The sequence below is a fragment of the Copadichromis virginalis genome, linkage group LG13 (genome assembly GCF_057382275.1).
Source record: "Copadichromis virginalis isolate Kocher_CV1m ecotype Utaka linkage group LG13, C_Virginalis_male_GT1.1, whole genome shotgun sequence".
NCBI classification, from domain to species: domain Eukaryota; kingdom Metazoa; phylum Chordata; class Actinopteri; order Cichliformes; family Cichlidae; genus Copadichromis; species Copadichromis virginalis.
The window spans coordinates 21,647,185-21,659,212 of record NC_140630.1 but is presented as its reverse complement, the minus strand read 5'-3'; the positions used below and the strand labels follow the sequence as shown (position 1 = coordinate 21,659,212).

Below are 12,028 nucleotides of genomic sequence, written 5' to 3'. Positions count from 1 at the left end.
TTATTAACACAGTAAAGCCGGCATCAATGCCGTGTGTACAGAGCACCGTTAGTCTGGAGTGTTTTATTGTGCAGAGCGATGATTCTGCAAAGCAATGAGCAACATATCACTCTTGAACGGCTCTCAGCCCCGTCTGAAGTACACTCGTGTCAATTCATGAGTAGGAGAACGTTCAGCAAAAACGAGGGAGGCAGGTACTGGTTCTGATTTCCTCACAATCCTGCACAGTCACTCAGTTTTACCGCTACTGCCCGTTTCACCTCTAGAGGGAAGAGATACGAGTGAATGCAAGAGAATGTGCGGCCGTGTCCCCAGTTCACAGGAAGCCAGCATGCCAAATGGGCACCTCCCCATCTCTCATGCTTCATTAGCAGCCTCAAAGGCAGATGGAGATAGCAGCATTATTGACTGGCTGGTCCAATTATGCCCTTCTTGTGACCTCCAAACCAGCCATTTCCTGTCGTGCTGCATTACCTTGTTGTCTTTAGCGGCTGCATAAAAGGGTTCAAACATGACCTAGTAGATGGAAGAGTGCGTCTAATTACTTAGCTATTCAGTGAGAAAGTGCTGTGCAGCGTTAAGCCGGTGACCTAGTCAAACTGATGCTTCGAAATGAGTCAATCTCAGCTAATTCTGTGGGATTCTGTTTACGTTTACTGTCATCCTCATGTTTTGAGAGTAAGACAGTGTTATAATCCATTTTTCCCCCCTTTTTTTCCAGGACGCAAACACAGTATGGTTGTGAACAAACTTGGTTACGTGTGCACAATTGTGAACAAATAGGGCATGTGATTGGGAAATCAACGGCAGCGAGAAAGCCCGCAAATAAATGCAGCTGTCAGATTAGCATAAAAACTGCTATCTTAGTGAAAAATTAGACGAGGAGCTCTGTTAGTGTGCGAAGCATTTACATGTGGAAGTGTGAAAGAGAAGGAGAAGCCGGGAGAGAGTGCGAGCGAGGCAGAGTATGTTAATATTCATAGGGGCAGGGAGTTAAACAGCCTTAGCCTGAACAATAGATAATAAATCATTCTGACTGTAATTCCGATATTTTCTTGTAAACCAGTTCACGAGGTTATAAAACCATCGATACATTTTGCATTTTCTTTATAGATCCTGTTGTTTACTTTCTCCTAGCTCTGCTTCATAGTGCAGCGATTAAAGCGCATCAGTCTGCTCTCAAGTCCCGTTTTCCAATTTCATCCCCTCGTTTGAGTCAATACACACTGTCAACCATTAGCTAAAAAGAATTGCATCATTAATTAACAATAATGTGATTAACCAACGAGGTTGGGACATCGAGATCTATGGCGGGATTTATTGTTTTCATAAAGCATAACTCGCATTTGTAAAACTTAATGATATAACACTGTAAGCATTTTTTGTTCTCCTAATGGAAAAAGCGTTATGAAGCTTGATGACTTCTACAAAGGGAAAGACATTATGTGTGATGTATTTGCGAGGCGGGCTGCATTTCTTTTTCATGAAGTCTGGCGGCTACCACTGAAAAAGCTCTTCTTGTTTCACTAATGCATATCTGATGTTGGCCCAGTCACAGAGTAATCTTCGATTCCGTGTATCTCGCGCTGGACTGTTGTCACCATCTCCGTTTCCCCCAAGCCACCTAACACTCGCTGAACGTTCCAGCTTATTATAATTAAGTGCTTTTAAACCATGTCAGTGCTGGAACTCATCGGGCCCTTAAGCATCTAATTCCCCCTCAGTCTATTCATATGATCTGACACCCACTTTCTCCCACTAAGAGCTTATTTACCGGTACTGTTAAAAAAAAAAGAGGGGGGAAAAGAAGTGCTTTTAAGCTAACAAACACTCAAATCATGGTACCAAAGGTCGACAAAACTAACAGCTGAGTGGTTCCGAAACCAACATGCAGATAATAAGGTTGCCAATATGTGGTGAAGCAGTGTTAAATCCTTACAAGCATGTAAAACTACTGGGAAGTCCTTGGGGGACTGTTGAGGATTAAGATACACGAAGAAACATGGCTAATGCACACCTACACAGTTGTGCAATGGCATGAAATCAGCAGACACGTGCCTCTGTAACTCCAGTGCTGGGGAGTAATTATGCACTGGCTCCATATTTGTTATTTGTGTTCTCTCCTGGGACACCGGAGCTGATATGGATCTGTTGTAGTCATTAGATACAGTGGTGTCCTGGATATTCTTCCCGTTTGTTGTCTCTTTAATTTGACAAGAGTTTCAGTTTATTCCCTATTCACCCACTGTTTAATGAAAAAAGAAATAAATAAAAAATGAAAGTACAAGGTACAGGTGCAACGGAGGTGAAGCTATGCACAATACAAGATCTGTGAAACTGAATGTAATCAAGATTTTCTTGTTTTACCTATCCCCAGAAGCATTAATGCATGCTTTCTGACATTTGTAGTCCTTTCCCCAGAGGGGTCACGCTGCAGAAACGCAGAGACAGTGTTTCTGGAGGTCTTACTCAAGGCTGCTACGGATCCTCGACCAGACCTTCAGGATGAACTCCTCAACCGCAATCTTCCACTGTTAAAGGATAATGAATTAATCTGTCCTCGTGTTGGACTACATTGAGAGCTGGCTGCTCTCTACTGTGTCAGTTAACATCAAAGAAGATAAACATTGGCAGATCAAACACTCTGCTTTCATTAAAAATGTAGCACCATCCCAGGAGTTCTCCTGCATTTGGCCTAAGAGGTGTGTGGGATAGTAGACTGTAGAATAGCAAACATGGCCTGTGTGTGTGTGTGTGTGTGTGTGTGTGTGTGTGTGTGTGTGTGTGTGTGTGTGTGTGTGTGTGTGTGTGTGTGTTAAGGCCCTCTTGGCTGCGGCTTCGCAATGTCTTCATCTATTTACACTGTAAAGAGGTAGCAGCATATAGCAAACTGTCCTATAGGCTCTGTATGTTCAGAAAGTGATGCAGTGTCATAAGAAGAGACAGGTGTGAGCAAACCAAAGCATCCTGGCTGTGTGCCTTAGTGTAGCAGATGTGGGAGGAGTGGATACGCAAAGCAGGCAGTGTGTTTGACTACACTGTTAGGCTAAGGTCAGGCCAGCAGACTGTCTTTCCTCTAACCTCCAACACTGCCATCACAAGGCGCCTCATATTACCGCCTCTGCCGAGAAACGAGGGAGGAATCCAATCATAATTACATAGTTGTGATGGAAATACGAAAAAGGAGAGATGACATTATAGATCTGCTTTCTGTCAGGACCAAACACTAGCGTTTCTCTCTGTTTGCTGCGATGGATTCCCGTAATGACTGGCGTGCAAAAATAGATTACCTCAGATTTGGAATATAGTGTAGCTGTTTGAAATTCTGATTTTTGATATTTTTTTGTGCATCCCTTGCATGGAATCCCAAAGGAAGAAAGTTTTTTTTTGTTTTGTTTTTGTTTAACATCTGTTCCATCATTTATTCATAAAAATAGATATCTATTTTGTGCTCATCCTCCTGGGAGGAGTGCTATTAAAAGAAGCTTAATGATGTGTATTGGTTTACCATTTCAGTTTTCACAGAAATCACTACCACGATTTATAAGGACACTTTTAGCCAATCCGACACTATCGGGATCTGGTAAAGGCCCTATCTCTGATCAATGCTCCTGAAGATTTAGCGCCGTGCAGGAAAACTGTGAGACAACAAGCCCCCTTCTGATCTCCTTTTCTCTCACTCTATTTTACCTTTTAGGACAATTAAATGGTCTAGTAGTTGAGGAGATGAAGTGGTAAATAGACTGTGAGGTTATGAACAGAACCTTTCAAAAGCATAGCTAATTAAATATCTTTTCAGCTGCATGTTCTAACTTGGCAGCAATTACAAAGCTGCGAATTGCAAAGACAGTCGAGTAGGGGCACCATTCACACGGACTCAGTGTATAATTAAATGGCACATCACACTCCATGATCCAAAATAATGATGCCAATACCTCGTATCTATCAGTCAATCGATTCTTGTTTTATCCACGGTATTATTTTATTTATAGCAGCAGACAAAATGTATCAAATATTATTAAAGAGCTCTTGTGATGTGAACAGAAGAAGTGATTTAAATGTCAACGGATTATGTGTCTGAACTACAATTATATTTTTTTTCCTATTTGCCCGACTTGTTTACTTCAGCTGGACAAAGATATACTGGTCACAGCATTAGTATTAAGGACCTTTAACATTTATTCTTTGGCTTCATGTGGGTGCTATTATGAAGGCTCTGTAAGGCAATCTTTTCATTTCTACAGTCACTTCCTGTTATTTAAGTGAATGTGGATCAGCTTTTGTGTAATGAAAGAAGAGTACCATTCTTTTGGAACGTTTTACAGTAACAAAATTCTGTTACAAGTGTATTTATTGATGGAACTGTTGCTTTACACTTATTATTTTTATATATATTATTTATTATTACTGTTAGTAATCTGTAACATTTTTTAGTTGTCTGATTTTGGTGACAGCAACACTGTTTTCTTATGTATATAAATATATATCCTGCTGACATTTTAATTTAATGACATGTAAATTTTCCATGTAATTTTGTTACATAAGTACAAAGCAAAATGTGAAATTTAATGGAATCTGGTTAAATGAAAATTACTTGAGTTTATACCAAGCATCATTTCTTTAATCATGTATTATTTGAATAAATAAACATTTGTTTTTTTATATTTCAGTTACATTTGAATCCAAAATCTTGCTTCATGTTTATGTAATCTCTTTTTTACACCACTGTAAAGGCTTTATGTTATTCTTTTGTCGATTTTAAATTACTGTATCGATCTTTTCTTTGTCTGTTGAGCTCCAGCAGTGACTGCTCCTATTACACCACTATCAGTGTGTATATTTATGTATTTTTGCACCTATTTCCTTCCTACTATTTATTATTTGTTGCATCTGGTGTAAATGCAAAACCTAGCTTATGTATACCAGAAGATGTCTCTGTGGATACTCATATAATGTAAGCACTATGTTCTCCTGCTGGTGCATTGTGGGCCTTTGTGTTGGCAAGGTGGCATTTCTGTCAAGGTTTTTCTTGTCTGTGGCTGTTGCTGTTCTGGTGACACGCTGTGAACTTAACTGCTCTAGAGGAGAGGAACCACGGCGGTTTCTTGTCCTACACATTTCTGAGTCCGTACCAACAGTGGTGTGTGAGATACTGCAGTCACATTTCTACTTTATTAAGTCATGTGCACAGTGCACGTAAGGATGAGATCCTATTCATACATTTACCGAGTTCTTCTACAGGTATGTAAGGTCATTTTTTAGGATAATCTGACAGCAAAAATGTGCTTTTTTTCCCCACTCCAGGCATAGCTGTACAGTGAAAAAAAAAAGAAACATAGTGGTGGATGCATGTTTCTCCCAGCCACACTATCCCTGGAGCTCCCTGCTAGTTCAATTGGTTCTTCACCTTATGTCATTGAACCATTTCTTTCATTCTGCAATGAAGCTTTTAGCACCAGAACAGCACAATATCCCAATACTATCTCTTCCGATGATAATTAAATTTAGTGCCATAAATTTGCTTTGGGCAATTTTGGACCTTTTGCACAAGGACATGAGTTTTCTCTTGAGAGAGCTTTTTTTCTGTGAATCCCTTTTGTACTGTACATCAGATTTGTCAGAACACACTCTGCTCTGATGAGTGGCCAAACCACATCTACCACTAGTGTAGTATTTTCCCTGTCGACATCTACAAATGCAGAGACAAAAGACAGTTTACTCTAATCTCCTATAGGTTTTTCACACAAATGAAATGAAAATATCATAAAAAACAAAGAAATTTTAAGGCAAGAATGGCAGATGCCTTCTCATGTCAAGCTTATTTCCCTCATATTAAAGCGATACAGGCAAGATAGATTTTGCTTAACCTTTTGTCTGCAAACAAAATGCAAACAATGCAAACAAAAACATTTTCCACTTTTTTCTTCTTATTTTACTACTTGCAGTATACCAAAATTTTACCTCACACAAAAGGTTTGTGTTTTATAGAAGCATTTCATGGTGTGAATGCAGCCATTGCCGTATAACGGATTAGGTGATGTTTTTAGGTGCTACAGACTAATTTAACAGTGTCGTTGTTGATATATTTTTGCTGTATGGGCTTTGTCTTTGCTGAATTAGTCAGAGTATATTCTTAGACTACAAAAACTATATACAGTAATTACAGGAAAAATCTTTTAGTTAGAACATATTTTTTAAATTGCATGACAACGACTCAAAGAAGAAAGGGAAAAAAAGACACAAGCAGGAAACAGACCCTCCTGTCATGTATCATCTTTGTGCTTGATGTAACTTTGGCATGTAAAGTGATTAATTGCCTGTCACCTTTGACTGGCAGCTTCTCTGTGTTGGCGAAAATCAAGTGCAGTGAACAAAAGGAAGTCTGAAAAAATGAGAGCAATTGTTTTTCCAATTATTCGGAGTGGGCAGTTACAGCACAGCCTCAGGTTGTCTGTCTTTCGGGGAGAAGTGAAGGAAATTCAGATGGACACTGAGAACTGGAAAAGGAGGTACACTGGATGCAACGAGATGCCTGTGGCCAACCGCAACCCCTATCTCTATTTCGGTATCTGTTCATTGTTCCATTGCAGAATAGCAAGGTCCTTTCAACAATTTAAACCTCGCTCTCAAGCCTTGATCCTGAAAAAAAGCCTTTCTCTATCTTCACTGGTGTGTGAGCAGCCCTTTGGGAGACTAAAAAGACTATGGATTGTTGACTTGTCTTAATCCTCTCTCAGCACAAACAACTGCCTCCCTTATAATAGGATAGACAGTTAGAACAGAATCAGCAGGCATGTGAAAAGATTCCATCATAGGCTGAAGCAGGCACAATCCTGCACACGGCACAACTGAAACAACAGCAAAACCAACTTTCAATGCGACCATTTCTAATTTTCACATGATTAGCTAAGATTTGCTCAGCCAGATAAAAACACCACTGGATTATAGCACAGCAAGGACACCTAATCAATTTACTCCAGTTTTGCTAGTGTAGAGCCAAAACATTTATTGTGTTTGCATGAAGTGGTTGTTGAACAATCTGCCAGGCTATAACTGCCGCACTCCTGTAAAGGGAAACTGCATACTGCACACACTCCGCTCTGCTTCTTTCAACGATTCTTCTTTTTTTGTCTTCTTTTTTAAGTGATAAATCCTTCCTTCAGTCTTTATCAGAAGACTGGAGCTAAGCTATTCTCTTTGCAGTCAGCAGAAAGCAGAGAGGACAGAGGTGCTAAATCAACCCAGAGTACAGACTGCCTGCTTATTTTGTGTTGGCTTAATAAGTCTGGGCACATTGGCATATATACAGCACGGTCGATATAAACTTTTACAGTTCATTGCCCAGAGACTAATCTTCACCACTGGCCAATAGTGGATTCACTTATATCTACTGTTTGGGATTGAGATATAATATTGACCTATGCTGATACAGCATACTTTACTGCTTACAGGCATTAGAGTACTGCAGTAACAGCAAATCTGACGTTCTGATGTTTTATTGATGATAATAAATGCACCTTTTTTCACACTTAAAATTGTTTGACAAATTATAAGTGGGTCTAAGGCAAAAAACAAAAAAGATATAATACCAGGATACATAAGAAAGTCCTAACGCAGCCATCTTAGTCTTTAGACTAGACCAGGCACATATTCTAATTAGTCAATTTTGACAGTATTATTTTAACAATATCCAGTGACCTATGAGCCTTAAGCTCCTTCTAATGAAGACAATCCCACAGCAGCTATTCCATATAGGACAGCTGAAAGTGTCCAACCTGCCTTCATAAGCTGCAAAGGATTAAGCCTCCCGCTCCACCACCACCACCCCCTCTCTGCTTTGCTAATTTGATGTAATTGAATTAAGTGGAGACTAAAAGTGGGGCATTGCTGCTTGCCCCCATGATTGGTCATCCTTATTAGAGGGTATGAGATGCAGGCTCCAAAATCATAGGAGCAACAGAACCTAATAAACATGAGGAGAGAATAGCACTTAAGCCAGACCTCAAGGCGAGTACAGTACAAAGCGACCACAGCAAAGAGGAAAGAGGGAGAGGAAACAGAGAGAGAATCATGAAAATAACGATTTGAAAGCAGGGTTGTACGGTGGCCCGAGAGGTCAAACGTACTTAAGAGAACACCAGCTAATAGCAAAATGCAAAAGCACACAAACCACAATGGAAGTATATATTGTAAGGTGAAGACCTAACAACAGAGAAAACCCCAACAATCTGCCCCCCTGTGCATACGAAGCATAGCGGGTCAGATTCATAGTGAATCTGCTAATCATCAAAGCCGTCACAGCGTTCTTGTTGCAGTATCCTCTCTGTGACCGACTTTGCAGAGCAACTACTCGTCAACCAGTGAAGGAGTTCACATTTTTCTAGAGAGTCACTAACCAAACTTGGTACCATATAGCTATAATGGAACCCAATTATAGCTATATGTTAGATATATGGTACTGGGTCTACAAACACCACACCTGGTAATATTTAGAAGAGAATGTGGGTCATCAAATTATTTTGAGTGCAACTAAAACCAACAGTGACAAACGGACACTCCTTGAATCCTAATTATTAGCTTATTAGTTTCTATTTTACACAGCAAAGACAAACTATTGAGGAATTTCATGGGAAAAATTAAAAACGATTTTTAAAAAAAATATAAGGGACTAATAACTCGTTTGGCACGTGTGCCACGTGTCGATATTGTATTTAGTCAGACTCTGACATCACTTCAACAGCTCTAAACTGTTTCTACCTTGACATAAACTCTAGAAATCTACAAGAAATCTCCCCTTCCTTCTTACCAGAGCAGCACTTCACCATATTTTATCTTCATATTGCTCTGAAGAGATAAGCCTTCACCTCATCATGACGGGGCCCTAGGGTAGCCATGCAAACCCGCCCTCGCTCTTCATGGCAGAGGACCATCAATTCAGGGTAGAGGTAAAATTCTACCCCTTGGGCTGCTAACATTATGCCATGAATGCTCAGTCGACCAGTGTCACTCACACCCTTCTGCTCCCCTCCTCTGCCAACCTCACTTCCCCTAAGTCCTAAGTGATACATGAGCCCCTGCCTTGTGGAGCAGAATGGCCCATCCAGGCAGAGCTGACAAGACCCAGTGTCTTAATGGAGCAATACACCAAACGGGCCCTTTGTTACCCTGACCAGCTGCATATCTGCCTCCCCCGCCAACAGCCTTGGCTCTGATAGAAGTGTCTCACAGTATCGACAGCTTCTAATTTACTCTCTCATCATCACTTGCCTCATTTGCTCCTCAGACACAATGCTCCCTTTCTCTGCTTTCAGGTCAGCCATTTTGATTGCCAGCAATTTGTTGATTAGATTTTTCTGCATCCAGTGTTTAATTTGTTCGCCAGCCAACAGACATATCAAAGTCAGACTTAAGGAAACTCGAGCATCAGTCGATTTTCAGCTTTTTCATTCCCGGTTAAAAGCCTGTTTGACTGATTTTGTGCCATCAGACATCAGTGCATTATTTAGTTTCAGTGTGTCTGTGTGGTAGCATGCACCAAACATCACAGCTTCCAAATGGTCTCTAGAAGCTGTTGTCTTCTCTATTAGGGAGCCAGCAGATGTGGAGTATGACTGCAGTTCTAATTACTGAAAAAGACAAGTGTGGGGGATAATTACACAGTGGAAGTGAGGCAGAAAACAGAGTCTGGGGCCAAAGCTCTGATCTGAGACTAGAGACAACTCTGGCGGTCCATCACCATATACAGCCCAAACTGCATCAGCACAAATACTTCTCTTACAAGAAAATTGCTTTAAGAGCAGACAGAGCTACTGTGCACTACTGAGCATATTCCAACTTTAGCGCCGCTCCATGAATGCAAATGAGCAATAATGTAAACCTACATAATTACAAAATGAGCGTGCCGCAATAGGGTTTTTATAGAGATGTTTAATAAACATCTCTGCATCTGCACATAAAACATCAACATTCTCCAAAGCCTTTACTATTTTTCAAGGCACAGTTTAGCTTGGGGCAATGTGTATGTGCAGTACATCTCACACTTTGTAAGTGGATCGTGAACACTACCAGAACATGTTTGATTTGGTACAAACAAGACACAACGTGCATCCATAAATCTGCCAATGAGGTAAAGTGCAATGTTAAATATTTGGGTAAAAAAGCGCTGCTGGCTTTTAAACAGATCACAGATCAAATCATTCCTATTTCAGATGTTAATGTATCTGATTTTTATGTCGTCCCTGCATGACACTGCCTCGGCTTTTTTTTTACTGTTTACTCTTTTTGTAAGCTGCACCCATGAGACAGCGAGCACGCCTTGGCCTTAATTGCAGGATTAAACATCTGCTTTTCCTGTTACTGAGTAGTCTAACTTTGTAAGTAAGCTCACTAAGTGGAGCGATATTATTTAATTAGATGCATATCTTATGGAAATGATGCCGCACAATAAAATTAATCTGGAAAAGATCAGGAGAAACAGACCGCCAGAAATAAACAACGCATGTGTCGATGGCTGAGAGGGAGTTTGGTCGTGCAGCATACTGTGTTTGAGATGTACATACAGCTCTGCCTCCCCCTTATCAACAGCCAATGTAGAAGCACCTACATAAGAGAGCTGTGCTGTCCTCTATCTCACACCATTGCATGTATCTACCAACAAATAAATATATAAACAGAGAGAAAAAAAATATGCGTGGGTATGCATTGTATTTCTACACTGCGGTGCAAAATATATGCTAATATTAGCTTGCACTTAGGTGTTAGGTAGGCGTGTTTTTATCAGCCCTTGCCAGCAGGCCCGAGGCTCTAAGAGATGGAAGGAGCAATGAGGAAGGTGAAATCCCACACAATCCTATTAGAGTGGATTAAGGGGCAGCTTTCTTTCTGTTGCCACTCTGCTGCAGGTGAGCAATTGTAAATTGTAAAAAGAAGAATAGTTATGACATGGCTGGTTCTTACGGCGGTCTCCTATTGTGACACAGGGCAGCCATTCATTTGGTTTTGTTATTTGAGGCTATCTTTAAGTCAACATACGTGACATTAAAGTTGTTAGGTAATGATGTGGTAAGCTAAGGATAATTTGAACGTTGTCAATCAATCCACCCACACAGAAAGGAAGCAAAGGGCGATTTTGTACCAAAGGAACTGTGTAAAAGTTAAGTTATACTTCGAAGTAAAAAAAAAATCAATGTAATGATCAGTGGCAATTTTGACTTCTGAATGCTGACTTCCAGAAAAACCCATCCTCTGCAACATCTCATGTGGTTGTGGATGCACAGGTTGGAAGATTTCAACATCCACGACCAATTAGTCCATTAATAAGGGAGTTATTGGTGTACAGTTGAAACTACTTTACATCAATGGCATTTAATGATCTAATCAATGATATGATACACTTTATAAATGAAGGTTTTCCCATGTGTACATTTGCATATCGCTTTAACTACCCACATTCGCACTTGGTTGTGACAGTGATTCGAAGTGATCAAAGAGATGAAAGACGATTTTGTAGAGGGTTGCTCTTTGTGTGAGAAGTGTATGCAGCGTGCATATCTGAGTGCATGTGTGTATATGCGGGCTTGACTGGCATAGAGATAGCTGCTGCCTCATTATGATGACAGAGAATGAGGTTTCTCTGGGGTGACTGAACTCAATTCAGATTAGATAATAAAAAAAAGTGGGCTTTTGCATTCTTGATCTTGGCTTTATTTATTCCCATTTCTTATTTTTTCCCTTTCTTGTGTCTCCCCCTCTAGGAAATGGATAGGCATTTAAAGAGTCAATCAGAACAGAATGAAGGGAACCATATAAGCTGCTTCATTTGCATCTTTAACACCTTGACCTGCTCTACAGCTGCATCACTCCTCCACACTCGCTGTCTTCCGTTAGCAGTTAATGCTAGCCAGTAGTCTGCAACAGCTCAGAAATGGTAATGTGGAAACAACGCTATTTCAAGCATCCTAAAAGAATGATGTAACTTACCATCTTTTACACTTTTATCCCTATAATACATCTGAAAATTGTGCTAATC

The 12,028-nt window shown here is 40.3% G+C and overlaps 1 protein-coding gene across 13 annotated transcripts in view; it reads right to left on the bottom strand.

Moving 5' to 3' along the window:
• The window catches only part of LOC146695654 (neurexin-1a), a 271,900-nt gene that overhangs the window by 85,190 nt on the left and 174,682 nt on the right, over positions 1–12,028 (bottom strand). The gene's annotated exons all lie outside the window — the stretch shown is intronic.